Source organism: Haematobia irritans, chromosome 4 (assembly GCF_050003625.1).
Source record: "Haematobia irritans isolate KBUSLIRL chromosome 4, ASM5000362v1, whole genome shotgun sequence".
In the NCBI taxonomy this organism is placed as follows: Eukaryota; Metazoa; Arthropoda; class Insecta; order Diptera; family Muscidae; genus Haematobia; species Haematobia irritans.
The window spans coordinates 179,775,750-179,803,128 of record NC_134400.1 but is presented as its reverse complement, the minus strand read 5'-3'; the positions used below and the strand labels follow the sequence as shown (position 1 = coordinate 179,803,128).

The following is a 27,379-nucleotide window of genomic DNA, read 5'->3' as shown; positions in this document are numbered from 1 at the left end:
TGGAAAACTTTAAGAACTCAGTGTAACCAGTGTACGCGTCTTTCAAAACAATAAAATACTCCACTTTGTATGCCTTGGCATTCTTGGAGCCGGAGGGGACAGCAAAATAAAAAAATGAAGTAAAGAAACAAAAAAAAGTTGAATGTAATTCTTTAAACAGGTGTGGCTCTTGTTATGCTAGAACTGTTTTTCTTTGTCGCTTTTGGTCTTAAATTATTGACAGTTATATCTGTGTCTTGTCTTGGCTTGTTTACTACTCTTCGGCTATCTCAAGAGGGCCAAAAGGTAGATTGTAGAAAAAAGCAAGTAATGTATGAAAGGACAGACATAGTTAAAGACTTTTGAGACATAGTCTTAATTCTCCATGATATTTGTTTACTCTTAAAGTTGTTTTGTTTTTTTATTATTATTTTAAGGTCTATTTATGGTTTTATCTGTTAAATTGAAATTGTAAACTATTGCAAATGTGTTTTTTGGCCTCTTAACTATAAAATGGTGGGCATAATTAGTTTGTCATTCCGCTTGCGGAGCACATCTACAGAAGGAATATGATATAAGGATGATTTAATGTCCAGAATCTTATGGTGGAAAAAAATTCATCTGATCCGGTTGAAATTTGGTAAAAATTTTATTTCTATAGAAACTTTTGTAAAAATTTTATTTCTATAGAAATTTTTGCAAATATGTTATTTCTAAGAAATTTTTGCCAAAATTTTATTTATTGTTGTTTTTGATTTCAGCTTAAAATAATGCATTGACTAAACTACAAGTGTAGCTTAACCAACAGAGGAAAAGAATGTTTGCCAAATTTATTTGAGCCAAGTCCTATAGACTGCAAGATGGTTGGATGTACAGCTGAAATCAAAAACAATAATAATGATTGAAGTGAAACCAACAATAACAAACAAATCGAAAAAAATTTTATTTCTATAACAAAGAAAATTTTGCCAAATTCTTATTTCTATAGAAAAGTTTGACAAATTTTTATTTCTATAGAAAATTTTGCTAAAATTTTATTTCGGTAGAAAACTTTGTCGAAATTTTATTTCTATAGAAAATTTTGTAAAAAATTTATTGCTATAGCAAATTTTGCCAAAATTTTATCTCTGTAGAAAATGTTACCAAAATTTTATTCCTGTAGAAAATTTTGTCAAAATTTTATTTCTATAGAAAATTTTGTCAAAAATTTATTTCTATAGAAAATTTTGCTAAAATTTTATTTGGGTAGAAAACTTTGTCGAAATATTATTTCTATAGAAAATTTTGTAAAAAATTTATTGCTATAGCAAATTTTGCCAAAATTTTATCTCTGTAGAAAATGTTACCAAAATTTTATTTCTGTAGAAAATTTTGTCAAAATTTTATTTCTATAGAAAATTTTGTCAAAAATTTATTTCTATAGAAAATTTTGCTAAAATTTTATTTCGGTAGAAAACTTTGTCGAAATTTTATTTCTATAGAAAATTTTGTAAAAAATTTATTTCTATAGAAAATTTTGCCAAAATTTTATATCTATAGAAAATGTTGTCAAAATTTTATTTCTGTAGAATTTTTTTTCAAAAATTTATTTCTATAGAAAATATTGTCAACAATTTATTTCTATAGAAAATTTTGCTAAAATTTATTTCTATAGAAAATTTTGCTAAAATTTTGTTTCGGTAAAAAACTTTGTCGAAATATTATTTCATAGAAAATTTTGTAAAAAATTTCATTTCTATGGAAAAATTTTGTAACAATTTTATTTCTATAGAAAATTTTGTCGAAATTTTATTTCTATAGAAATTTTTGTAAAAATTTGATTTTTATGGAAAAATTTTGTAAAAATTTTTTTCTATAGAAAATTTTGTCGAAATTTTATTTCTATAGAAAATTTTGTAAAAAATTTGATTTCTATAGAAACATTTTGTAAAAAGTTTATTTCTATAGAAAATTTTGCCAAAATTATATTTCCATAGAAAATGTTGCCAAAATTTTATTTCTGTAGAAAATTTTGTCAAGATTTTATTTCTATAGAAAATTTTGTCAAAAATTTATTTCTTTAGAAAATTTTGCTAAAATTGTATTTCGGTAGAAAACTTTTTATTTCTATAGAAAATTTTGTAAAAATTTCATTTCTATGGAGAAATTTTGTAAAAATTTTAGTTTTATAGAAAATTTTGTAAAAATTTGATTTCTATTGAAAAATTTCGTAAAAATTTTATTTCTATAGAAAATTTTTTCGAAATTTTATTTTTATAGAAAATTTTGTAAAAATTTGATTTTTATGGAAAAATTTTGTAAAAATTTTATTTCTATAGAAAATTTTATCGAAATTTTATTTCTATAGAAAATTTTGTAAAAAATTTGATTTCTATAGAAAAATTTTGTAAAAATTTTATTTCTATAGAAAATTTTGTCAAAAATTTATTTCTATAGAAAATTTTGCTAAAATTTTATTTCGGTAGAAAACTTTGTCGAAATTTTATTGCTATAGAAAAGTTTGCCAAAATTTTATTTCTGTAGAAAATTTTGTCAAAAATTTATTTCTATAGAAAATTTTGTCAAAAATTTATTTCTATAGAAAATTTTGCTAAAATTTTGTTTCGGTAAAAAACTTTGTCGAAATATTATTTCTATAGAAAATTTTGTAAAAAATTTCATTTCTATGGAAAAAATTTGTAAAAAAATTTATTTCTATATAAAATTTTGTCGAAATTTTATTTCTATAGAAAATGTTGTAAAAATTTTGTAAAAATGTTTTTCTTAGAAAATTTTGTCGAAATTTTATTTCTATAGAAAATTTTGTAAAAAATGTTATTTCTATAGAAAATTTTGCCAAAATTTTATTTCTATAGAAAATGTTGCCAAAATTTTATTTCTGTAGAAAATTTTGTCAATATTTTATTTCTATAGAAAATTTTGTCAAAAATTTATTTCGGTAGAAAACTTTGTCGAAATTTTATTTCTATAGAAAATTTTTTCGAAATTTTATTTCTATAGAAAATTTTGTAAAAATTTGATTTTTATGGAAAAATTTTGTAAAAAATTTATTTTTATAGAAAACTTTGTTGAAATTTTATTTCTATAGAAAATCTTGTAAAAATTTCATTTCTATGGAGAAATTTTGTAAAAATTTTAGTTTTATAGACAATTTTGTAAAAATTTGATTTCTATGGAAAAATTTTGTAAAAAAATTTATTTCTATAGACAATTTTGTCGAAATTTTATTTTTAAGAAAATTTTGTAAAAATTTTTTTTCTATGGAAAATTTTGTCGAAATTTTATTTCTATAGAAAATTTTGTAAAAAATTTTATTTCTATAGAAAATTTTGCCAAAATTTTATTTCTATAGAAAATGTTGCCAAAATTTTATTTCTGTAGAAAATTTTGTCAAGATTTTATTTCTATAGACAATTTTGTCAAAAATTTATTTCGGTAGAAAACTTTGTCGAAATTTTATTTCTATAGAAAATTTTGTCGAAATTTTATTTCTATAGCAAATTTTGTCCAAATTTTACTTCTATAGAAAATGTTGTCAAACTTTTATTTTGTTAAAATTTTATTTCTATAGAGAATTTTGTCAAACTTAATTATATACGTATTTAGTTTGCCATTTTAAGTTTAATATATACCACGTATGGACTACGTGGTATATATTAGGGTATTAGGAAGTTTTAAGATACCTTGTCAACGGCAAAAGTTACCGCAACCCAAGTAATTCGATTGTGGATAACAGTCTTCAGTAGAAGTTTCTATGCAATCCATGGTGGAGGGTACATAAGCTTCGGCCTGGCCGAACTTACGGCCGTATATACTGTTTTTTTTTTTTTAATAACTATCGCTTTTATAACTACTTTTAGTCACTGGTTCGATTCCCTGAGAACACTATCGCGTAGTGGGACATTTGTTCCCGAACGGGGACCCTAATTCGATAAGAAAGAGATATCGCCTGCAAAAGCTTTATCTTCCGCGGCGAAACTACTTCGATACACTTTCGATAGAAAATGTTTGCAGGGATCTGATTCGATTGAGAATACGCTAATTACCTCGCGAAAATTTGTTCAAGTTGATGTGCCCAAAAATTTTGTATTTATCCTAAAGGGTGTTCTGATTTCGGGGCATACAAACTTAAATTTTCTCCTAAAAGGAGAAAAACTATAACAACAATAATTACATTGCCTATTCTAATTCGTTTTTATTTTCTTGTAATCTCTTTGCAGATTGAATTTTGAAATTTCATTGTGGTTTCTTTTAAATAGGCAACAAGAAAACACCAAAACACAAAGCAACAGACAGCCGTTTATTCTCATCAAGATAAAAGTGAGTATTAAAAAAAACGCAAAAAAAGAGCGTACTAAAATAATTCTTAAATGGCTTTTTATGTAGCGAGTTGTTGTTGTTGTTGGTACTGGTAATGGTATTTCATTGCTTGTGAGTCTTGCATTTAATTACATTTGACCTCTTTTGTTCTAGTGGTGGTTTTGTGTCAAATTCAACCGTTAAAGAGAGAATTTATGCTAGATAGAAATTTCAACACACAAACACCACAGCACAACAACATTAAAATTACTGTTGTGTGAGTGTTTGTATTTTTATTATTATGTCAATTTTCCTAAGTATTGTTAATTGCTTCACGTAGTTTATTACATGTTCGATCAGCATTATCTCTGCTGATTGGGTGTGATGTTGAAACATCGATGGACACAGCATGAAGCCAAACGCAATGCAATGCAACGATGATTGTAGGCAAGAATGCCAGACGCCACAGCCGTAAATTTGTAATTAACATTATGACGATGACATACACTAATGCCATCTGTCAATTAAGCCTCAAAATCAATATGACATGAGGCAAATATTGATACGCCTCATCAAATACACAGTGTGTATTTATGCCGAGAGAAGAGAACTTTTAAAATTTGCCACAAGATAACGTTGAGTTAACGTAAAGGATATACGGGTGACGGACAAAATCATACGCACACGCAGAACTTTTGTACAAAACAACAAATTTCATGGAAAACAACCAAATAGATATTGAGCGTGGAAATTAGTAATTGACCAGGAATGACCACAGATGGCGTACTTCGACATATCAGTATTGCAACCTATCATATATACACAGCTTGCCTGACAGCTGCGAAATTTGTTCCAGTGATAGTTTATTTTATTGTTTACAAGCTTACAAAAGCAATCAGAAATAAAGTTATTTGGGAGGGAATTAAAGCGTTATAGTTTATATTTGGCTGGAAAACAACAAGTGACTATCGCCCTAGAGTCTTCCAGCATATAACAGGTTGGCTGATATAAATCCCCGGTCTAACAAAGAAAAACAATTTTTTTTTTGTCAAAATTCGTTCTTATTATTCAACATAGTCCCCTTCAAGAGCGATAAAACGATTATAATGACCTTCCAATTTTTTGATACCATTTTTGTAGTACTCCTTCGGTTTTGCCTCAAAATAGGCCTCAGTTTCGGCAATCACCTCTTCATTGCAGCCAAATTTTTTCCCTGCGAGCATCCTTTTGAGGTCTGAGAACAAGAAAAAGTCGCTGGGGGCCAGATCTGGAGAATACGGTGGGTGGGGAAGTAATTCGAAGCCCAATTCATGAATTTTTGCCATCGTTCTCAATGACTTGTGGCACAGTGCGACACTTTTTTTCTTCATATGGGGCCGTTTTGCCGCGATTTCGACCTTCAAACGCTCCAATAACGCCATATAATAGTCACTGTTGATGGTTTTTCCCTTCTCAAGATAATCGATAAAAATTTTTCCATGCGCATCCCAAAAAACAGAGGCCATTACTCCCTTGTCATTGAGCTTAACATGGAATCGGGCAGCACTCAGTGATAAGAGAGAAGTTTTAAGTGTCTAAGTGAGCCTGATACATCGGGCTGCCACCTAACCTTACCAGCCGATTGAATTGTTTTTGCCTTCTTTGGGGCACTTCCTCCAGCTTCACTCCATGGAATGGTATTTTGTCTCTGGAGTATAGTGGTGGATCCATGTCTCATCAACAGTTATGCAACGGTGCTTAAAATCCATTTTATTTTGCTTAAAACGATCCAAACAAGCTTGAGAAATGTTCATTCTTAAGCGTTTTTGATCGACTGTTAACAAATGCGGCACCCATCTTGCAGAAAGCTTTTTCATCTGTAGTTCTTCATGCAAAATTAAATGGACTCGATTATTTGAGATGCCCATGATATTAGCAATTTCACGCACTTTTATCATACCCTCCACCATAGGATGGGGGTATATTAACTTTGTCATTCCGTTTGTAACACATCGAAATATTGCTCTAAGACCCCATAAAGTATAAATATTCTGGGTCGTGGTGAAATTCTGAGTCGATCTGAGCATGTCCGTCCGTCCGTCTGTTGAAATCACGCTAACTTCCGAACGAAACAAGCTATCGACTTGACACTTGGCACAAGTAGTTGTTATTGATGTAGGTCGGATGGTATTGCAAATGGCCATATCGGTCCACTTTTACGTATAGCCCCCATATAAACGGACCCCCAAATTTGGTTTGCGAGGCCTCTAAAAGAAGCAAATTCCATCCGATCCGGCTGAAATTTGGTACATGGTGTTAGTATATGGTCTTAAACAAATATGCAAAAATTGGTCCACATCGGTCCATAATTATATATAGCCCCCATATAACCGATCCCCCGATTTGGCTTGCGAGGCCTCTAAGAGAAGCAAATTTCATCCGATCCGGCTGAAATTTGGTACATGGTGTTAGTATATGGTCTCTAACAACCATGCAAAAATTGGTCCATATCGGTCTATAATTATATATAGCCCCCATATAAACCGATCACCAGATTTGACCTCCGGAGCCTCTTGGAAGACCAACATTCATCTGATTCAGTTGAAATTTGGTACGTGGTGTTAATACATGGCCTCAAACTCCCATGCAAAAATTGGTCGAAATCGGTCCATAATTATATATAGGCCCCATATAAACCGATCCCCAGATTTGACCTCCAGAGCCCCTTGGAAGAGCAAAATTCCTCCCATTCGGTTGAAATTTGGTACGTGATGTTAGTATATGGTATCCAACAACCATGCAGGAATTGGTTCCTATCAGCCCATAATTATATATAGCTCCCATATAAACCGATCCCCAGATTTGACCTCCGGTGCCTTTTGGAGAAGCAAAATTCATCCGATCTGCTTGAAATTTGGTACGTGGTGATCGTATATGATATTTAACAACCATGCCAAAAGTGGTCCATATCAGTCCATAATCATATATAGCCCCATATAAACCAATCCCGAGATTTGGTTTTGGAGCCTCTTGGTGTAGCAAATTTCATCCGAGTGAGTTGAAATTTGGTACATTGTGCTAGTATATGGTCGTTAACAACCATACCTAACTAGGTCCATATCGGTCAATAGTTATATATATATATATCCCTCAGATAAATCGATTTCCAATCACACAAAAATTGGTCCATATCAAGTTCATAATTGTATATAGCCCCCATATATGCGACCCCCATATTTTCTCTCTGGATCTCTACGTACCGTGCAAAAAGTCCATATCGATTCGTAATTATTTGTAGACTTAACTATACATACCTTTTTGTCTAATATATATACCACGTATGGACTAACTCACAATTTAGAAAACGATGTTAAGAAGTTTTAAGATACCGCAACCCAAGTATTTCGATTGTGGATGACAGTCTTTCGTAGAAGTTTCTACGCACTCCATGGTGGAGGGTACATAAGATTCGGCCTGGCCGAACTTGCTGCCGTATATACTTGTTCGTCTATCATTTAATACCATATCATGCTCTTTGGCTACAATTTCTGTTGTTGTTGCTGTTTTTGGACGTTCACTACGTGGTTCATCTTCAATGCTTGTACGACCACGTTTAAAGTCAGCAACCCAATTTTTTACTGTCGCATCTGAAGGAGCACTTTCACCTAACACATTCACCATATCATTATGAATTTCTTGTCCCGGTAAACCTTTTTGATGTAAATATTTAATGACAGCACGCATTTCTAATTTTTCCACTATAAAAAAATTGCGGATGCGTGTTTTTTGAACACTTGTTTCTATATGAAGGAGTTGCCAGAACGAAACAAAATTTAACATGTATTCATAACAGAAATGGAAGTTTCCAAAACACTTAACTTTTTTCTGTGTATACCGTGCTTTTTGTGCTAGGCTAAGAAGTTTCCGAACTGTCCTTGTATTAATACAGCTATTCACGTACAAACAACTATAATTTTAAAAATCCAAATTATAACGGATATTTCAAAGTAAAAAATGTTTTCTTAGTTAAAAAAAAAAAACTTTAAACCAAAAATGGTAAATCCTCAAAGTAAGTCTTAGCCGATATTTGAAGCGTTTTTATCTTAAATCAAAAGATTCAATATATCAGTTAATTTAAGGACGATTTCTTTGAATCAAAAATGTGATTCTTTACTTTAAAGAAAATTTGCCTTAGGTCAAAGACATTCGACTTCAACGGAGGGACGCAAATTTCCAAAATTTGTGTCCTAACTTTAATGAAAAAAATGTTTGAATCAAAGATTATACCCTTTCACTTAATTAAAATTTTATTATTTTAAATAAATTCGTCCTTAATATTTTGTAAATTGCTCATCCTAAAATTTAGGATGCGTAATCTTTAATATCACGTACATATTTTTTTCAGTGTACCGCACAATGGTCTCCAAAATCTCCGGATCTCAGTAGATTGGAATTTTGCGCCTAGGGCATTTTGGAAAATATGTTTGACACTAAAAAAATCCAAAGTGTCGATCATTTGAAGAAAGTGCTTTAACCAAAATACCACACAGCCACTTTCGCGAAACTTGTGATGACTTTGCCGACGGTTTCAAGGTAATAACTCATGCCAAAGTAAGCCTAAATTGATTCTAAACTATGATGTTAATTCCGGTATTTTGTGTTTATACCCTGTGCCACACTGTGGAACAGGGTATTATTTTGAACTATAAAATTCAAAAAACAAAAGAAGTATAAACGGCCGTAAGTTCGGCCAGGCCGAATCTTATGTACCCTCCACCATGGATTGCGTAGAAACTTCTACGAAATTACTTTGGTTGTGGTATCTTAAATCGTTTTCTAAATTGTGAGTTAGTCCACACGTGGTATATATTAGACAAAAATGTATGTAAGTCTACACATAATTACGGATCGATATGGACTTATGCACGATACGTAGGGAGCCGGAATTGAAATATGGGTGTCCCTTATATGGGGGCTATATACAATTATGAACTTGATATGGACCAATTTTTGTGTGATTGGGGATCGATTTATCTGAGGGCTATATATAACTATAGACCGATATGGACCTAGTTAGGCATGGTTGTTAACGGCCATATACTAGCACAGTGTACCAAATTTAAACTCACTCGGATGAAATTTGCTCATCCAAGAGGTTCCAAAACCAAATCTCGGGATCGGTTTATATGGGGGGCTATATATGATTATGGACTGATATGGGCCACTTTTGGCATAGATGTTAAATATCATATACTACCACCACGTACCACATTTCAACCAGATCGGATGAATTTTGCTTCTCCAAAAGGCACCGGAGGTCAAATCTGGGGATCGGTTTATATGGGGGCTATATATAATTATGAACTGATATTAACCAATTCATGCATGGTTGTTGGATACCGTATACTAAAATCACGTACCAAATTTCAACTGAATCGGATGAATTTTGCTCTTCCAAGGGGCTCCGGAGGTCAAATCTGGGGATCGGTTTATATGAGGGCTATAGATAATTATGGACCGATTTCGACCAATTTTTGTATGGGTGTTTGAGGCCATATACTAACACCATGTACCAAATTTCAGCAAGATCGGATGAAATTTGCTTCTCTTAGAGACTCCGCAAGCCAAATCGGAGGATCGGTTTATATGGGGGCTATATATAATTATTGACCGATGTGGACCAATTTTAGCATAGTTGTTAGAGACCATATACTAACACCATGTACCGAATTTCAGCCGGATCGGATGAAATTTGCTTCTCCTAGAGCAATCGCAAGCCAAAATTGGGGGTCCGTTTATATGGGGGTATACGTAAAAGTGGACCGATAAGGAACAATTTTTGCATGGTTGTTAGAGACCATATACTAACACCATGTACCAAATTTCAGCCTAATCGGATGAAATTTGCTTCTCTTACAGCAATCGCAAGCCAAATTTGGGGGTCCGTTTATATGGGGGCTATACGTAAAAGTGGACCGATATGGCCCATTTGCAATACCATCCGACCTACATCAATAACAACTACTTGTGCCAAGTTTCAATTCGATAGCTTGTTTCGTTCGGAAGTTAGCGTGATTTCAACAGACGGACGGACATGCTCAGATCGACTCAGAATTTCATCACGACCCAGAATATATATACTTTATTGGGTCTTAGAGCAATATTTCGATGTGTTACAAACGGAATGACAAAGTTGGTATATTAACTTTGTCATTCCACCATCCTGGTGGAGTGAATAAAAAAAATACAGCACTTTACTTTGTTGAATTTAATATAAATGGCATGCATACCCTGTATTGAATTTTATTAAAGAGTTCATATCCATTATTTAAAAATTCATAATTTCATATGAAATATTTATTAAAATAACAAATTAAAATTCATCTATTTCATGGAATAGTTCATAAATTTATGAAAATCTATAACGTCATATTTTAATTTGCTTGTGTGTTTCGATGAGGACCACCCAAACACCTCCGGCTGACTTTAGTTCATTCTAACTTGTTGACCATTATGACAAATCTACTAGAAATTTCAATTGCCAATGAATTGGTGACATATTTCCCCCCTGCACATACGACGCGAAAACCATATTGCACTTTCTGAAATGACCCAATAAACACAATGTCGGTAATTTTCAGCAAGAATATTAACAATGGCTAACATGATGGTTAAATATACGTGCTGCAAATGGGTTTGTATTCGTCCAGTAAATGTGAGCACATGTGCAATTTTCAAACAAGAACGACAAGTACACGACCCAAGTGTTTACTGTGGTGTACAATGAAATGCATATTTGCCCAGTGGCCAATATCTCGCATCCATTCATTTCAATTTGGTAGTGTCCCAATGGAAATGTATGTCATTTTTCAGCATCATGCGCCGATAATGATTTATGGATTCATTGTTCAATCATTTAATGTTCGTTCCACTCACTTGCATTTCGTATAGAAGAGTCCATATGGCGTAGAGAGTGGAGCACTACAAAAATCGTCACAAATGAAAGGAAAACATATTAAACACAAATTAAGACTACTGGCAGTGGTAGTGGACAATGTGAATGGGACTAGTTTTGTTGAAATAAACAAGTAATTTCGTGCAGGCACTTGGACAATCTCAATACACTTTGTAATGATTATATTCTTTAGTTGGGTTAGCTACAATATCTTCGGGAAGCTAAAGAGATACAAATTTTATAGATTAATGGAAAAATCCTCTAATTCGGATGCAAGGGATTCTGGTTCAATAAACGTATGCTTATTCCTTTTTTAGACTCTAGAAAATCTAATAGGTATTCATGTACACGCAAAAAAAATAATTCTTTCATCCCAAACGAAACTTTAGACAAACAAAGATCGTTTCTCATTTGCTTTTCGAAGTAAGGAAGTTTATTGAGAAGGAAAGTATATACTTTTTGTGATAGACGTTTATTCTTTGTAAAAACAATTTCATAAAGGCTAACTCAAAAAAAAAAAAAAACAACTATATACGGTCGTAAGTTCGGCCAGGTCGAAGCTTATGTACCCTCCACCATAGATTGCGTAGAAACTTCTTCTAAACACTGCCATCCACAATCGAATTACTTGAGTTGCGGTAACACTTGCCAATGGCAAGGTATCTTAAAACCTCCTAACACCGTCTTCTAAATTGTAAGTAAGTCCATACGTGGTATATATTAAATCGAAGAAGACCGATTAAATGCGTATATAATTCAGTCTGACAAAATTTTCTATAGAAATAAAATTTTGACAAAATTTTCTATGGAAATAAAATTTTAACAAAATTTTCTATAGAAATACAATTTTCACAAAATTTTCTATAGAAATACAATTTTTCCCAAATTTTCTATAGAAATAAAATTTTGACAAAATTTTCTATAGAAATGAAATTTTGACAAAATTTTAACAAAATTTTCTATAGAAATAAAATGTTGGTAGATTATTTTCGGCTCGAGTGGCAACCATGATTATGATGTGGACCAATTTTTTGTGATTGGAGATCGGCTATATATAACTATAGACCGATATGATGGACCAATTTTGGTATGGTTGTTAGCGGCCATATACTAACACCACGTTCCAAATTTAAACCGGATCGGATGAATTTTGCTCCTCCAAGAGGATCCAGAGGTCAAATCTGGAGAACGGTTTATATGGGGGCTATATATAATTATGGACCGATATGGACCAATTCTGGCACGGTTGTTAGAGACCAGATACCACCATGTTCCAAATTTCAACCGGATCGAGTGAAATTTGCTTCTCTTAGAGGCTCAGCCAGCCAAATCTGAGGATCGGTTTATATGGGGGCTATATATAATTATGGACCAATTTTTGCATGGTTGTTAGAGACCATATACCAAAAGCATGTACAAAATTTCAGCCGGATCGGGTGAAATTTGCTTCTCTTAAAGGCTCCGCAAGCCAAATCTGACGATCGATTTATATGGAGGTTATATATATATATAATATTGAACCGATGTGGACCAATTTTTACATCGATGTTAGAAACTATATACTAACACCACGATCCATATTTGAACCGGATCGGATGAATTTTGCTCCTCCAAGAGGCTCCCGAGGTGAAATCTGGACAACGGTTTATATGCCCAGGAAAAAAATTTGGAAGTTCTTCCAAAGGCACAACTTTAAAAGCACTTCCAGAAGATACATTCCCAATGATGTTCTTTATTTTAACTACCCAGGAAGTTCTTTTAATTCCATTTTTTATAACATACTTTTTCATATTTTTAATGGGTAATTTCAACTTTTTTTGTTTCAAATAGGTTAAAAACAGAGTAAGAATTCATAAAATGGTACAAATTATTTAAATTTTGTCGAAAAAATGCTAAATCCAATCTGAAAAATTGTGAATTTTGTAAAATACTTGATGTCAAACGTTTCCGAGAAGCGTTACAATCCATTAAAAATTATAAAAATTATTTATTTGACAAAATATCAGAATTTCTTAATTTACATCCAAAACATTGAATTCGAATCACACCTAAATGATGCAAAATCAGTGCAACGGCTATTGAAATGGAGGACTTCCGTCCTATGACAAGCCCATGGTAAATTCATCGCTTCTGCGTCAATTTTGCACCACTTCCGGATCCAAAAAGAACATTTTCATTACTTTTGTGGCGACGCTTTTGTTGCTGGGTGGGGGCTATATATAATTATGGACCGATATGGACCAATTTTTGCATGGTTGTTAGAGACCATATACCAAAAGCATGTACCAAATTTCAGCCGGATCGGGTGCAATTTATTTCTCTTAGAGGCTCCGAAAGCCAAATCTGAGGATAGGTTTATATGGAGGCTATATATAATTAAGGATCATATACCAAAATCATGTACCAAATTTCAGCCGCATCGGGTGAAATTTGCTTCTCTTTGAGGACCCGCACGCCAAATCTAGGGATCGGTTTATATGGGGGCTATATATAATTATGGACCGAAGTGGACCAATTTATGAATGGTTGTTAGAGACCATATACCAACACCATGTACCAAATTTCAGCCGGATCGGATGAAATAGGCTTCTGTTAGAAGCTCCGCAAGCCAAATCTGATTGTCCGTTTATATGGGCGATATACGTAAAAGTGGACCGATATGGCCCATTTGCAATACCATATGACCTACAGCAATAACAACTACTTGTGCCAAGTTTCAATTCGATAGCTTGTTTCGTTCTGAAGTCAGCGTGATTTCAACAGACGGACGGACGGACGGACATGCTCAGATCGACTCAGAATTTCACCACGACCCAGAATATATATACTTTAAGGGGTCTTAGAGCAATATTTCGGAATGACAAAGGTCCGCCAGTAATCTAAAGCTATATGCTCCTAAAACTCGGTGGAGGTGTTTAATTGATTCCTTTTCCTCCACATCATGATAGCTTATACAATAGTCATTATACTTCGCACCTATAGTTTTTACAAATTCGCCCATGAGGCAGCGACCCGTTATAGCAGATATCAGGAGTACTATCTGACGCCTTGTGAACACTAGCATATCTAGTGTGCGGTTTAAGTTTAAATGAGGCCATACTACATATATACATAGCCCCCATATAAACCGATCCCCAGATTTGACCTCCGGTGCCTTTTGGAGAAGCAAAATTCATCCGATCTGGTTGATATTTGGTACGTGGTGGTAGTATTTGATATTTAACAACCATACCAAAAGTGGTCCATATCAGTCCATAATCATATATAGCCCCCATATAAACCGATCCCGAGATTTGGTTTTGGAGCCTCTTTGAGGAGCAAATTTCATCCGAGTCAGTTGAAATTTGGTACATTGTGCTAGTATATGGCCGTTAACATGCCTAACTAGGTCCATATCGGTCTATAGTTATATATAGCCCTCAAATAAATCGATCCCCCCAATCACACAAAAATTATTTGTAGACTTACCTATACATAACTTTTTTGTCAAATATATACCACGTATGGACTAACTCACAATTTAGAAAACGATTTAAGATACCACAACCCAAGTAATTCGATTGTGGATGACAGTCTTTCGTAGACGTTTCTACGCAATCTATGGTGGAGGGTACCTAAGATTCGGCCTGGCCGAACTTACGGCCGTATATACTTGTTAAGGATTGAAATAATGGGAAATTTAAAAAGAAATTATAGAAATGTTCGATAGTAGAGCAATAATTCAAATTTTTGTTTTCATTTTCTTGATTTCCTTTTCTCTAAGATTATTTTCTATAAAAACGTATAAATAAAAAACACAAACAGTAATTAATGTAAACTAAAAGAAACCCAATGACAACATCAAAAATAATTATTTCTTGTCCAAAACGAAAAGTCTTTCTTCATTTTTGTAAGTACACGCAAAGAAAAAAAACGTTTGGAAAACGTGTACCGAAAACGTTTTTCTGTTGTTAGAGTTTTTTGAATTGCTTCGAAAATTTTAAACTTTTATCAACAAAAAAATTCGTTTGTTACAAATTTTTTATTTTTTCAATAAAAAAAGTTATTTTTGAAACAACAACAGAGTCCATTTCGTTTATATCAAACACTGTTCTTTTCTGACTTTTGGTCTTTAATAAAACACATTTTACAGTTCAAAATTTAATATAGTACAATGTAATGTTGAACATTTTTTTCGGAATCTTCCGAACATATGTAGAATGTATGTAAAAAAAAAAAAAAAAAAAAAAAAAAAAAAAACTTTGGTCGAAGCAGGGATCGAACCTACGACCCTTGGCATGAGAGTCAGACGTAGCAACCACTGCTCCACGGTGCCAAACTAAATGTTTGTTTCTGTTAAATAAACTTTGTTTATTCGGTTCGTGGGCGCCGCAAGCTATGCTATATAAATATAACTTATATGGATATTTATCTATTGATGACCATAACAGGTACATAGCTCAGTGGTTAGTGTGTTGGCTTACAAAGTGCATGGTCCGCGGTTCGATTCTCCGTCCAGGCGAAAGGTTAACAAATTTTAAAAATTTATAAAATCGTATAATTTCTTCTACATTGTTTGTATTACAGAAAAAGGTGCTAAGAACTAAAAATCTTAGTGGAAGTGAGAAAGATGTGAGGGAAAATGCAATTAGCCAGAAAAATTTTTTTTTTTTGAGTTAGTCTTTATGAAATTGTTTTTACATCCTGGAAAAGAATAAACGTTTATCACAAAAAGTATATACTTTTCTTCCAAATACACTTCCTTACAGCGAAAAGCAAATGAGAAACGAACTTTGTTTGTCTAAAATTTCGTTTGGGAGGAAAGAATTATTTTTTGCGTGTAACTACCTGGAGGCTCATATCAAAATGAAAGAAATAAAATAAAAACTACAAATAATTTATCAAGATCTAATTTTGTCTTAATTCTTAAACTTGTTTTTTTTTTGCAAATAAAGCTGAAGGGTATAAAAATGAAAAAAAACAATTACGAAAACGAGAGATGAAAGTAAGATAAAAGCCTACTGAAGTAACCAAAAAATGGCAATGATTATATCGATTTAATGTAGCAAAATTGAGGGCGTAGATTGAAATAAATATGAATATCCGCTTTTAAAAGAATTATTGAAGCGAAAGTTTTTAGGCAATTAATTAACTGTATTTGTTTAAAAATTACCAATTTTATTCTTCTACACACTCAAAAAAATCGCCTCTGCAACTTATACATCCATGCATATTCTGATTCAAGCATATATATTTTCAGTGTATGTTCAAACAAAAAATTGTTTGTACTTTGCAAAATTCGTTTTTATTATTCAACATAGTTCCCTTCAAGAGCGATACAACGATTATAACGACCTTCCAATTTGTATACCCTTCACCACTACTGTGGTACAGGGTATAATAAGTTTGTGCATTTGTAAGTAACGCCAGGAAGGAAAAGTCTGAGACCCATCGTTTAGTATACCGATCGTCTTAGAATTAAATTCTGAGTCGATTTAGCGATGTCCGTCTGTCTGTCTGTCTGTCTGTCTGTCCGTCTGTCTGTTGATGTATTTTTGTGTGCAAAGTACATCTCGCAGTTTTAGTCCGATTGTCCTAATTTGCACAGGGAGTAGAATTAGCATTGTAGCTATGCATGCCAAATTTGGTTGAAATCGGTTGAGATTTTGATATATCTCCCATATATAGCTTTCGACCGATTTACACTCATATGACCACAGAGGCCAATTTTTAACTCCGATTTAGTTGAAATTTTGCACAGGAAGTAGAATTAGCTTTATAGCTATGCGTGCCAAAGTTGGTTGAAATCGGTTCAGATTTAGATATAGCTCCCATATATATGTTTTTCTGATTTCGACAAATATGGTCAAAATACCAACATTTTCCTTGTAAAATCGCCACTGCTTAGTCGAAACGATGTAAAAATGACTCTAATTTTCCTAAACTTCTAATACATATATATATATAGAGCGATAAATCATAAATAAACTTTTGCGAAATTTCCTTAAAATTGTTTCAGATTTAAATGTTTTTTACTAACATTGTGTTCCACCCTAGTGCATTAGCCGACTTAAATTTTGAGTCTATAGGTTTTGTAGAAGTCTATGAAATTCTGTCCAGATCGAGTGATATTTAAATGTATGTATTTGGGACAAACCTTTATATATAGCCCCCAAAACATGGTATCGAAAATTTAGTTCTACAAAGTGGTGCAGGGTATAATATAGTCGGCCCCGCCCGACTTTAGTTTTTCCTTACTTGTTTGATACCAGTTTGGTAGCACCCCTTCGGTTTTGCCTCAAAATATGCTTCAGTTTCGGCGATCATCTCTTCATTGCAGCCAAATTTTTTCCCTGCGAGCATCCTTTTGAGGTCTGAGAACAAGAAAACGTCGCTGGGGGCCAGATCTGGAGAATACGGTGGGTGGGGAAGCAATTCGAAGCCCAATTCATGCATTTTTGCCATCGTTCTTAATGACTTGTGGCACGGTGCGTTGTCTTGGTGGAACAACACTTTTTATACCCTCCACCATAGGATGGGGGTATATTAACTTTGTCATTCCGTTTGTAACACATCGAAATATTGCTCTAAGACCCCATAAAGTATATATATTCTGGGTCGTGTATATATATATTCCGTCCGTCCGTCTGTCGGACCCCCAAATTTGGCTTGCGATTGCTCTAAGAGAAGCAAATTTTATCCGATACGGCTGAAATTTGGTACATGGTATTAGTATATGGTCTCCAACAACCATGCAAATATTGGTCCATATCGGTCCATAATTATATATAGCCCCCATATAAACCGATCCCCAGATTTGAACTCCGGAGCCTCTTAGAGGAGCAAAATTCATCCGATCCGGTTGAAATTTGGTACGTGGTGTTAGTATATGGTCTCTAACAACCATGTAAAAATTGGTCCATATCGGTCCATAATTATATATAACCCCCATATAAACCGATTGCCAGATTTGGTTTGCGGATCCTCTAAGAGAAGCCAATTTCATCCCATCCGGCTGAAATTTGGTACATGGTATTAGTATATAGTCTCTAAGAACCATTCAAAAATTGGTCCATATCAGTCCATAATTATATTTGGCCCCTATATAAACCGATCCCCAGATTTGAACTTTGGAGCCACTTGGACGAGCAAAATTCATCCGATCCGGTTGAAATTTGCAACGTGGTGTTAATATAAGGCCGCTAATAACCATGCCAAAATTGGTCCATATCGGTCTATAGTTATATATAGCCGATCCCCAATCACACAAAAATTGGTCCATATCGGTTCATAATCATGCTTGCCACTCGAGCAAAAATAATGTAGCAAAATTTTATTTCTATAGAAAATTTTGTCAAAATTTTATTTCTATAGAAAATTTTGTCAAAATTTTATTTCTATAGAAAATTTTGTCAAAATTTTATTTCTATAGAAAATTTTGTCGAAATTTTATTCCTATAGAAAATTTTTTCAAATTTTATTTCTGTAGAAAATGTTGTCAAAATTTTAATTGTATAGAGAATGTTGTCAAAATTTTATTTTGTCAAAATTTTATTTCTATAGAAAATTTTGTAAAACTTAATTATATACGTATTTAATCGGCCATTTTAAGTTTAATATATACCACGTATGGACTACGAGGTATGTATTACGGTATTAGGAAGTTTTAAGATACCTTGTCATCGGCAAAAGTTACCGCAACCCAAGTAATTCGATTGTGGATGACAGTGTTTAGAAGAAGTTTCTATGCAATCCATGTTGGAGGGTACATAAGATTCGGCCTGGCCGAACTTACGGTCGGATATACTTGTTTTGTAATTATTCTTTCATATTTTAAGTCGATTCTTGTAACTTTTCCCTATGTTATCATCTTTAAAACTTTAAATTGCCAAAAAAAAAAATACATATTTATAAAATCTAATTGTATCTCAACAACTTTCTAAGAGTATCTCTTCATGTCCAAAAGTTTAGAGAAACAAATGTTATCTTTGTGTGTTTGTCCCTTTGCACCGAATTTACATGCCCTTTATTCGGTTGACCCACAATGCCAAAGGCAGAGACCTCATTCAAAGAAAAATTATTGTTTCAAATAAAATCTTCACAAAATTCCAGAAAAAAAGCAGAAGCTTCTTAAAAACAAGCAACAAATCGCAATAATAAAAATAACATTGAAGGAGCAGCATTCAGCATAAGTTGAAGATGACTATGTCGATGATGACGATGATAATGAGGGTGATGAGCCATTCAGTATTCATTCTTTGGGAAATTTTCATTTTTTCTTCCCATAAAAGCCATTGAAAATCATTCAGCCCTTCGATATATGAAAGTTGATGTGTTTGTCGCTGTTTTTGGGGTCCAGTACTTCACATTGTACCTTTGTCTCTTGTACAAGTATGGGTATTTAAGATATCGTCCATACCCCCACTCTCACTCTCGATTCAATTGAGATTCCTTTGTGAAGAGGTTTTTCCCATGGCCAGGGGTGAAAAACACCAGAAACAATTTTCATTTTCTGACTTTTTTTCTTCTTTTTTGTCGATGGCTCTCACTCTTTGCAAAACAAATGGCCATAATCATATTTTATGTTAAGTGAGTTTAACTTCTATTGAACCGTGATTGATGATGACGAGAGTGGCATATGGCTGAATGGGCTCAATGCAGGGTTGATGGCTTGTATTGCCAAACAAATAAATCCATGAGGGAAAATGATCGAAGAAAAATGTCCACAAAGTTTAACCTCAATATGGGAGGTAAAATATGTTTGGTTTGTTGACTTGATTATTTCTTCTTCATTTAGTAGAGTAAAATTTCTCTTTCTTCAGTGTAGTATGAGTGCATGGAGAACTGGGCAACCAACGAACACATACGGATTAATTTAATCCATGTAGCTCCAAGTACTTTGGTTAGTCAATGATATTGAAATCGTAAAAGCAAATGTTATGTTTTCATTAAAATTCCAAATCACGTTTCACAAAAGAAAAATTTCTTTTGAAGACCATCTTGGTCTCCCCCACCTCAGGTTTTTTTTTTTTTTTTGCAGAACCCAAGTGGTTTGCAAAATGAAATGGAATGAAATGAAATTGTCATCAACCATTGGTATAGTAACAAAGAATTTCAAAGGTATATGAGGTAGTACTTTCAAATTGCTATCTTTTCCCAGCACAAAAAAAAAAAAACAAACATTAAAGATCTTCCTAAGTCATTATTTTTAATGCCTATTCAAATATTCTCTATTAGTGATGAATTTAAATTTCATATGAAGTTTATTTTGAAATGACATATAAAACTCCTGTGTTTTACGAATTCAGTAAGAGAAGTCTTCGTTATACAATATGATCACCTCAGACATGTTTCAAGAGCAAAATGTTATTTTTGTATGGTGACCATGTAATATGTTTGTCACTAAAATGTTATTTTCTCGTCAAATATAGCCTGCTTGCCGAAATCAGATACATGATTTCCGAGAAAATCCATGTTGGTTGCGAAAACCATGTTATATGGTCACCACCCAAAAATAACATTTTGCTCTTAAAACATGTTTGAGGTGATCATATTCCTTCTCTGCACGCACAGAAAAAACATGTTTAGACATGGTTGCCGCATCCATTTAATACTTATCTAGAGCATGTAATTGTCGCGAAAACCATGTATTTTGTCTTTGTAAAAATAATTTTCGTGCAGAGAAAAATTTATGCTGGCAATAAGCATTTAAATGGTTCTCAAATGCCGCAAGCATGTGCTATCATTTAAATGATAGAATTTGAGACCATTACATGGTCGGGAAAATCATGTATCTGACCATTCAATTTTTCAACTTTTTTGCAGGAAAAAAAGCATTTTTATAGGTTACGTACAGACAATTCTGGAACCATTACATGACCATAAAGACCATGTACATTTTTTTTCGTGACCATTTAATTTTTTTAACTTTTTTGCAGCGAAAAGAATTTTATAAAAACATTGTATCTATTTTCATTTTGCGCGTCAGTCGTGTGTTGATTGTTTCTTGGAATGGACGGATAATACGGATTTACTGTGTTTTTTGTTAATTTATTTATTCAAAAGTGGCATGTGGTTTTATGTGAAAACAAAAAAGAAAAGTGTAATTGAAAAAATGTACCTGTTTTTTGGTCTGCATTTTACTATATGGATCATTCATTTTTAGTTGCAGTTACATGATGTCTGCGTTTGTACATTTGATGGGCACGATGTAAATATGGAATAATTACTTATTGTTGAAATTGAACCAAAATAGAGTGTGTAAAATTATGTAATGTTTGTTTGCACGACATTATAAATACAAATAAACAATGAATTAGTTTATACATAAATAAAAACTAATAAATAAAGTTAATTTTATGTTTTCTTTTCTCAAGTGGCGTCCTTTTTCGACTACGAAAAAATTTTTTTCATAAAGATCAAAACATTTTAGGTTGTGACCATGTTCTTTTAACTGGAAGAAAAACATTTTTGACGAATACCATAACATTTTAGATCGTGACCATTGTCTTTTGATTCAAACTAAATTATTTTTATCAATATAATAACATTTTAGATGAGGGCAATTTTATTTTTCTTAGAACCATGTTCAATGAGCAAACATGGTTGCAGGTGAAAATGTTACATGGTCGCCGCAAAAATATCTCTTATCATATTATTTTGCTCTTCGAATATGATTGTGACAATCATGTTTCTTCTCTGCGTGTGGGTGTATTAACGAAATATATTATTCAAAATAGGGACATCTAAAGTAGGACGGAGCCGACTATATTATACTCTGCACCACTTTGAAGATCCACATTTTCGATGCCATATAAAATCCCTCAAATGTGTTGGGTGCTATATATATAAACAAGTATATACATCAGTAAGTTTGGCCAGGCCGAATCTTAAATACCCACCACCATGAATTAAATATAACAGTTACCTTTGAAAACTCTTCGTCGTAACGTGGTACTTGATAATATATAGTGGGTTACTTGATAATGTATAGAATGATAATATATAGAAATGATTAAATAACGCCTTGATTTTAAATCTAAAATCTATAGATTTGGAAATTATATTTTCAGTTTCGAGAAAGCTTTCATGATCAGTGCGCCTTGTATACCATCAAGAAGTGAAATCGGTCTACCAAATGGAGGCCTTACCAAATGGAGCGATAAAAACCGAATCCGTTACAATTTCAGGCAAATCGGATAAATACTAAGATTTATAACAGGTTGGCTGATAAATCCCCGGTCTGACACATAGATGGCGTCGCTAGTATTAAATGCATATTATTTTTATATAGTACCAACCTTCAAATGATTCGTCTCAAAATTTGACGTCTGTAAGTCAATTAGTTTGTGTGATAGAGCGTCATTTGTGAAGCAACTTTTGTTATTGTGAAAAAATGGAAAAAAAGGAATTTCGTGTTTTGATAAAATACTGTTTTCTGAAGGGAAAAAATACGGTGGAAGCAAAAACTTGGCTTGATAATGAGTTTCTGGACTCTGCCCCAGTCAAATCAACAATAATTGATTGGTATGCAAAATTCAAGCGTGGTGAAATGAGCACTGAGGACGGTGAACGCAGTGGACGCCCGAAAGAGGTGGTTATCGACGAAAACATCAAAAAAATCCACAAAATGATTTTGAATGGCCGTAAAATGAAGTTGATCGAGATATCAGAGGCCTTAAAGATATCAAAGGAACGTGTTGGTCATATCATTCTTCAATATTTGGATATGCGTAAGCTCTGTGCAAAATGGGTGCCGGGCGAGCTCACATTTGATCAAAAACAACAACGTGTTGATGATTCTGAGCGGTGTTTGCAGCTGTTAACTCGTAATACACCCTAGTTTTTCCGTCGATATGTGACAATGGATAAAATATGGCTCCATCACTACACTCCTGAGTCCAATCGACAGTCGGCTGAGTGGAGAGCGACCGGTGAACCATCTCCGAAGTGTGGAAAGACTCAAAAGTCCGCTGGCAAAGTAATGGCCTCTGTTTTTTGGGATGCGCATGGAATAATTTTTATCGATTATCTTGAGAAGGAAAAAACCATATGGCGTTATTGGAGCGTTTGAAGGTCGAAATCGCGGCAAAACGGTCCCATATGAAGAAGAAAAAAGTGTTGTTCCACCAAGACAACGCACCGTGCCACAAGTCATTGAGAACGATGGCAAAAATTCATGAATTGGCCTTCGAATTGCTTCCCCACCCACCGTATTCTCCAGATCAGGCCCCCAGCGACTTTTTCTTGTTCTCAGACCTCAAAAGGATGCTCGCAGGGAAAAATTTGGATGCAATGAAGAGGTGATCGCCGAAACTGAGGCCTATTTTGAGGCAAAACCGAAGGAATACTACCAAAATGGTATCAAAAAATTGGAAGGACGTTATAATCGTTGTATCGTTCTTGAAGGGAACTATGTTGAATAATAAAAACGAATTTTGACAATAAAATGTGTTTTTCTTTGTAAGACCGGGGACTTATCAGCCAACCTGTTATAAGTCCATGGAGTTAAATCGGCAAATCAGTCGATATGGGTGCTATGCTAGAAATATGCACCGATACACAAAATTCAGCACACCTAGTTGTGGTTCTGAAAAACCTACAGAATTTAGACCCCAAATCGGAGGGCGGATTTATAAGGGCGATGTATCAAAATCTATACCGTTACACAATTTATTCGGAACACCTATTTATGGCCCTCAAAAACCTCTAGATTTCAAATTTCAAGCAATTTGAATAAAAACTAAGGTTTCTACACCCAGAGAAGGAATATGATCACCTCAAACATATTTTAAGAGCAAAATGTTATTTTTCGGTGGTGACCGTGTAACATGGTTTTCGCAACCATGCTATTTTCTCGGAAATCATGTATCTGATTTCGGCAGGCAGGTTATATTTGACGATAAAATAACATTTTAGTGACAAACATGTTACATGGTCACCTTACAAAAATAACATTTTGCTCTTGAAACATGTTCGAGGTGATCATATTCCTTCTCTGCGTGCGATTTACTTGAAATTGTTTACAGGGTGTGGCATTAACATTCATACTATGAATGCCAAATTTCGAAATCGGTCCAGATTTGGATATAGCTGTGGTCCCATTGGCCAAAATTTCACTCTGATTTACTTGACATTTAGCATAGAGTTTAGAATTACCATGCATGCCAAATTTGGTCAAAATCGGTTCAGATGTAGATATAACACCCATATAAAGGGTGGTTAAAATTTCAAGGTGGTCAAACTATCTGGAAATTATTGTAATTTTATTTTATTATGATATATTGGTATTACTCAATTATGTATGGAACAAAATATCGGCCAAATGGGCGTCGCGACCTCGGTGGCACACCTTCAACCGATGATCCAAATTTTCGATGACGCTGAAGCATAATAGAGGTTCTATGCCGTTAATGTGCCGAATTATCTCATCCCTTAGCTCTTGAATTATTGCTGGTTTATCGACGTACACCTTTTCTTTCAAATAACTCCAAAGAAAAAATTCCAACAGTGTCAAATCACATGATCTTGGCGGCCAATTGACATCGCCATTACGTGAGATAACACGGCCATTGAATTTGTTGCGCAAAAGAGCCATTGTTTCGTTAGCTGTTTGGCAAGTGGCATCGTCCTGCTGAAACCACATATCGTCCACATCCATATCTTCCAATTCGGGCCATAAAAAGTTCGTTATCATCTCACGATCACGAGGTGATCATATTCCTTCTCTGGGTGCGCAGTGAAATTATGACCTACAGTGGTCATATGAGATTAAATCTGAACTGATTCTAATCAAACTTGACATACACAATAAGAATGGTAATTCTACTCTCTGTGAAAAATTTCATGTAAATCTAAGTAAAACTATGGCATTTGTTGTCATACGAGAATAAATCGGGCTCTACACTGAAAAAAAAAGCATACTCATTTCCAAAGATTTTGTGTTTACTTTAAAAAATTTGGTATTGATTCCAAGCCAAAGAAGCGGAGAATACAAGTAAGGATACTTTTAAGATACAATTCTCTTTTAAATTTAGGTTTTGTTTACTTGCTTCTAGGAAGCAAATTTTAATTTTTCGCTTTCTCAGCTTTTTTTTCTTCATATGCTATCAAAGTCCTTTAAAAACGAGTTAGCGGCAACTTTATTTTCCAAATTAGGACTCGACTTCCAGTAGAAATTATGCTATGTTTTAAGTAAAAAACTTCTTTAAAATAAAGTTTTGAAAAACATGTCCTATATTTGAACGATTTTTTGCTTTGTAGTCAAGATGCAAAAAGACAACAAATTTAAAGACAATTTCATTAAATTTAAAGAATTTTTCTGAACTATTAAAGTCAAGTTGACCTTAGCCTATAAATTTTTTCTTTCATGTTAAGATACACATTTTTAAGTCAAATCACTTAATTATAAGGACAATACGACTTCATTGAAAAGTTTATCGACTTTTGGACAAGGAAAATAACTCTATTTTAGAGAAATGCGTCTTCTATGCTAAGCAAAATTTGTATTCGTATTTTAAAGACATGACATCTTTGACCTCACGACAATATTTTTTTCAGTGTATGTTAATGATAAATTTCGATAATGCTACAAAGCAATTTCTTCCAGTGTTTGTCCGCACTGGTGGTGTTACACGTTTCTAGCAACACTTAGCACTTTAGAAATTGAAAATATCTACTCTCCCTTAAATCATTTTCAAAAAAAATATATATTTTCCTTTGTAGGGATATGAGAATTTTCAGCTTCATGATTTCACACAAACTCCTCTTTCAGTTAGTAGTTGCACTTGCTGAGAGTTACTGTTAGTAGGCCTTTAAATTGATTAAGCAATTATTCTCTTCCAAATACCGTTTAACAGTTGGCCTACACTTTGTGGGCTATGACTCTACCCAGCAAAAAAAGCGTCGCCAAAAAAGTAATGAAAATGTTCTTTTGGATCCGGAAGTGGTGCAAAATTGACGCAGAAGCGATGAATTTAACATGGGCTTGACGTAGGATGGAAGTCCTTCATTTCAACAGCCGCTGCACTGAATTTGTTTCACTTCTTTAGGTGTGATCCGAATTCAATGTTTTGGATGTAAATTAAAAAATTCTGTGATATTTTGTCAAATAAATAATTTTTATAATTTTTTATAATTTTTAATGGTTTCTAACACTTGTCGGAAATGTTTGACCACAAATATTTTTAAAAATTCACAATTTTTTCAAATTGGATTTAGCATTTTTTTCGACAAAATTTAAATGATTTGTACCATTTTATAAATTCTTACTCTGTTTTTAACCAATTTGAAACAAAAAAAGTTAAAATTACTTATTAAAAGTATGAACAAATCAAGCCATAAAAAATTGAATTAAAAGAACTTCCTGGGTAGTTGAAATAAAGAACATCATTGGGAGTGCATCTTTTGGAAGTGCTTTTAAAGTTGTACCTTTGGAAGAACTTCCAAAATTTTTTTGCTGGGTAGTTCAGTTGGTCTAAAACAGCCACCTCTACACCCTCAAAAAAAATCGCCTCTCTAACATATGTTCCAAACATATTTTGCAGGAAGCACATTGTTAGCGCACTCACCAACTTTTCGCAAAGGAAGAATTCACAATGTTTCCTGACACCCTTGTTGCGGGTTTGAAGTGTCAATAACAAGTCTCTCCTATCCACACGGAGACGTTTTCTTCATCCACGATCGAATTGAGTCAAAGGCACACTTCGCCTGCACAAGAAGGTTTTTTTTATTACTACTATAGACGTCGAGTCAATGCCAACTGCGGCAGCCCAAGATCACGACAACCTGCGATTTTTTATTTCTTCCAGGCTAAACCGCCGAACGATCGGAAATTTCACTGCTACAGAAATTTATCCCTACCGTTTTTTTGTAGAAATAAAAACGCACACAGATTTTAGTTTTCCACTGGTTATTTATTAATCTTAATTTGTCGCTTGATCAGGTGTATGATCTCTGGAATGTACAAAGGGCTACTACTCGTCTATGATGGTTTCGGTGAACAAGAAATCTATTAAAACGCACTCAACTGAGAGAATGAGAGTTAATGCACAATAGGGACGAGATCACCGAGCTGAAGCGCAAACAGTTGCCGTCAATGTTGGTACTAACTATCTACGGATATTAGGCCTATTCCTGCATTAACATACCGCCGGCCTTGCGGCAGTGACGCAAATAATCCAACATAAA

The 27,379-nt window shown here is 33.5% G+C and overlaps 1 protein-coding gene across 9 annotated transcripts in view; it reads left to right on the top strand.

The window, feature by feature from the left end:
* The window catches only part of LOC142232789 (uncharacterized), a 288,220-nt gene that overhangs the window by 106,532 nt on the left and 154,309 nt on the right, over window positions 1-27,379 (top strand). For all 9 annotated transcript variants that reach the window (XM_075303464.1, XM_075303462.1, XM_075303463.1 and 6 more), the window contains one exon: window positions 4,200-4,299. The gene's annotated coding sequence lies outside the window, so the exon portion shown is untranslated. The remainder of the gene's footprint in view (window positions 1-4,199; window positions 4,300-27,379) is intronic.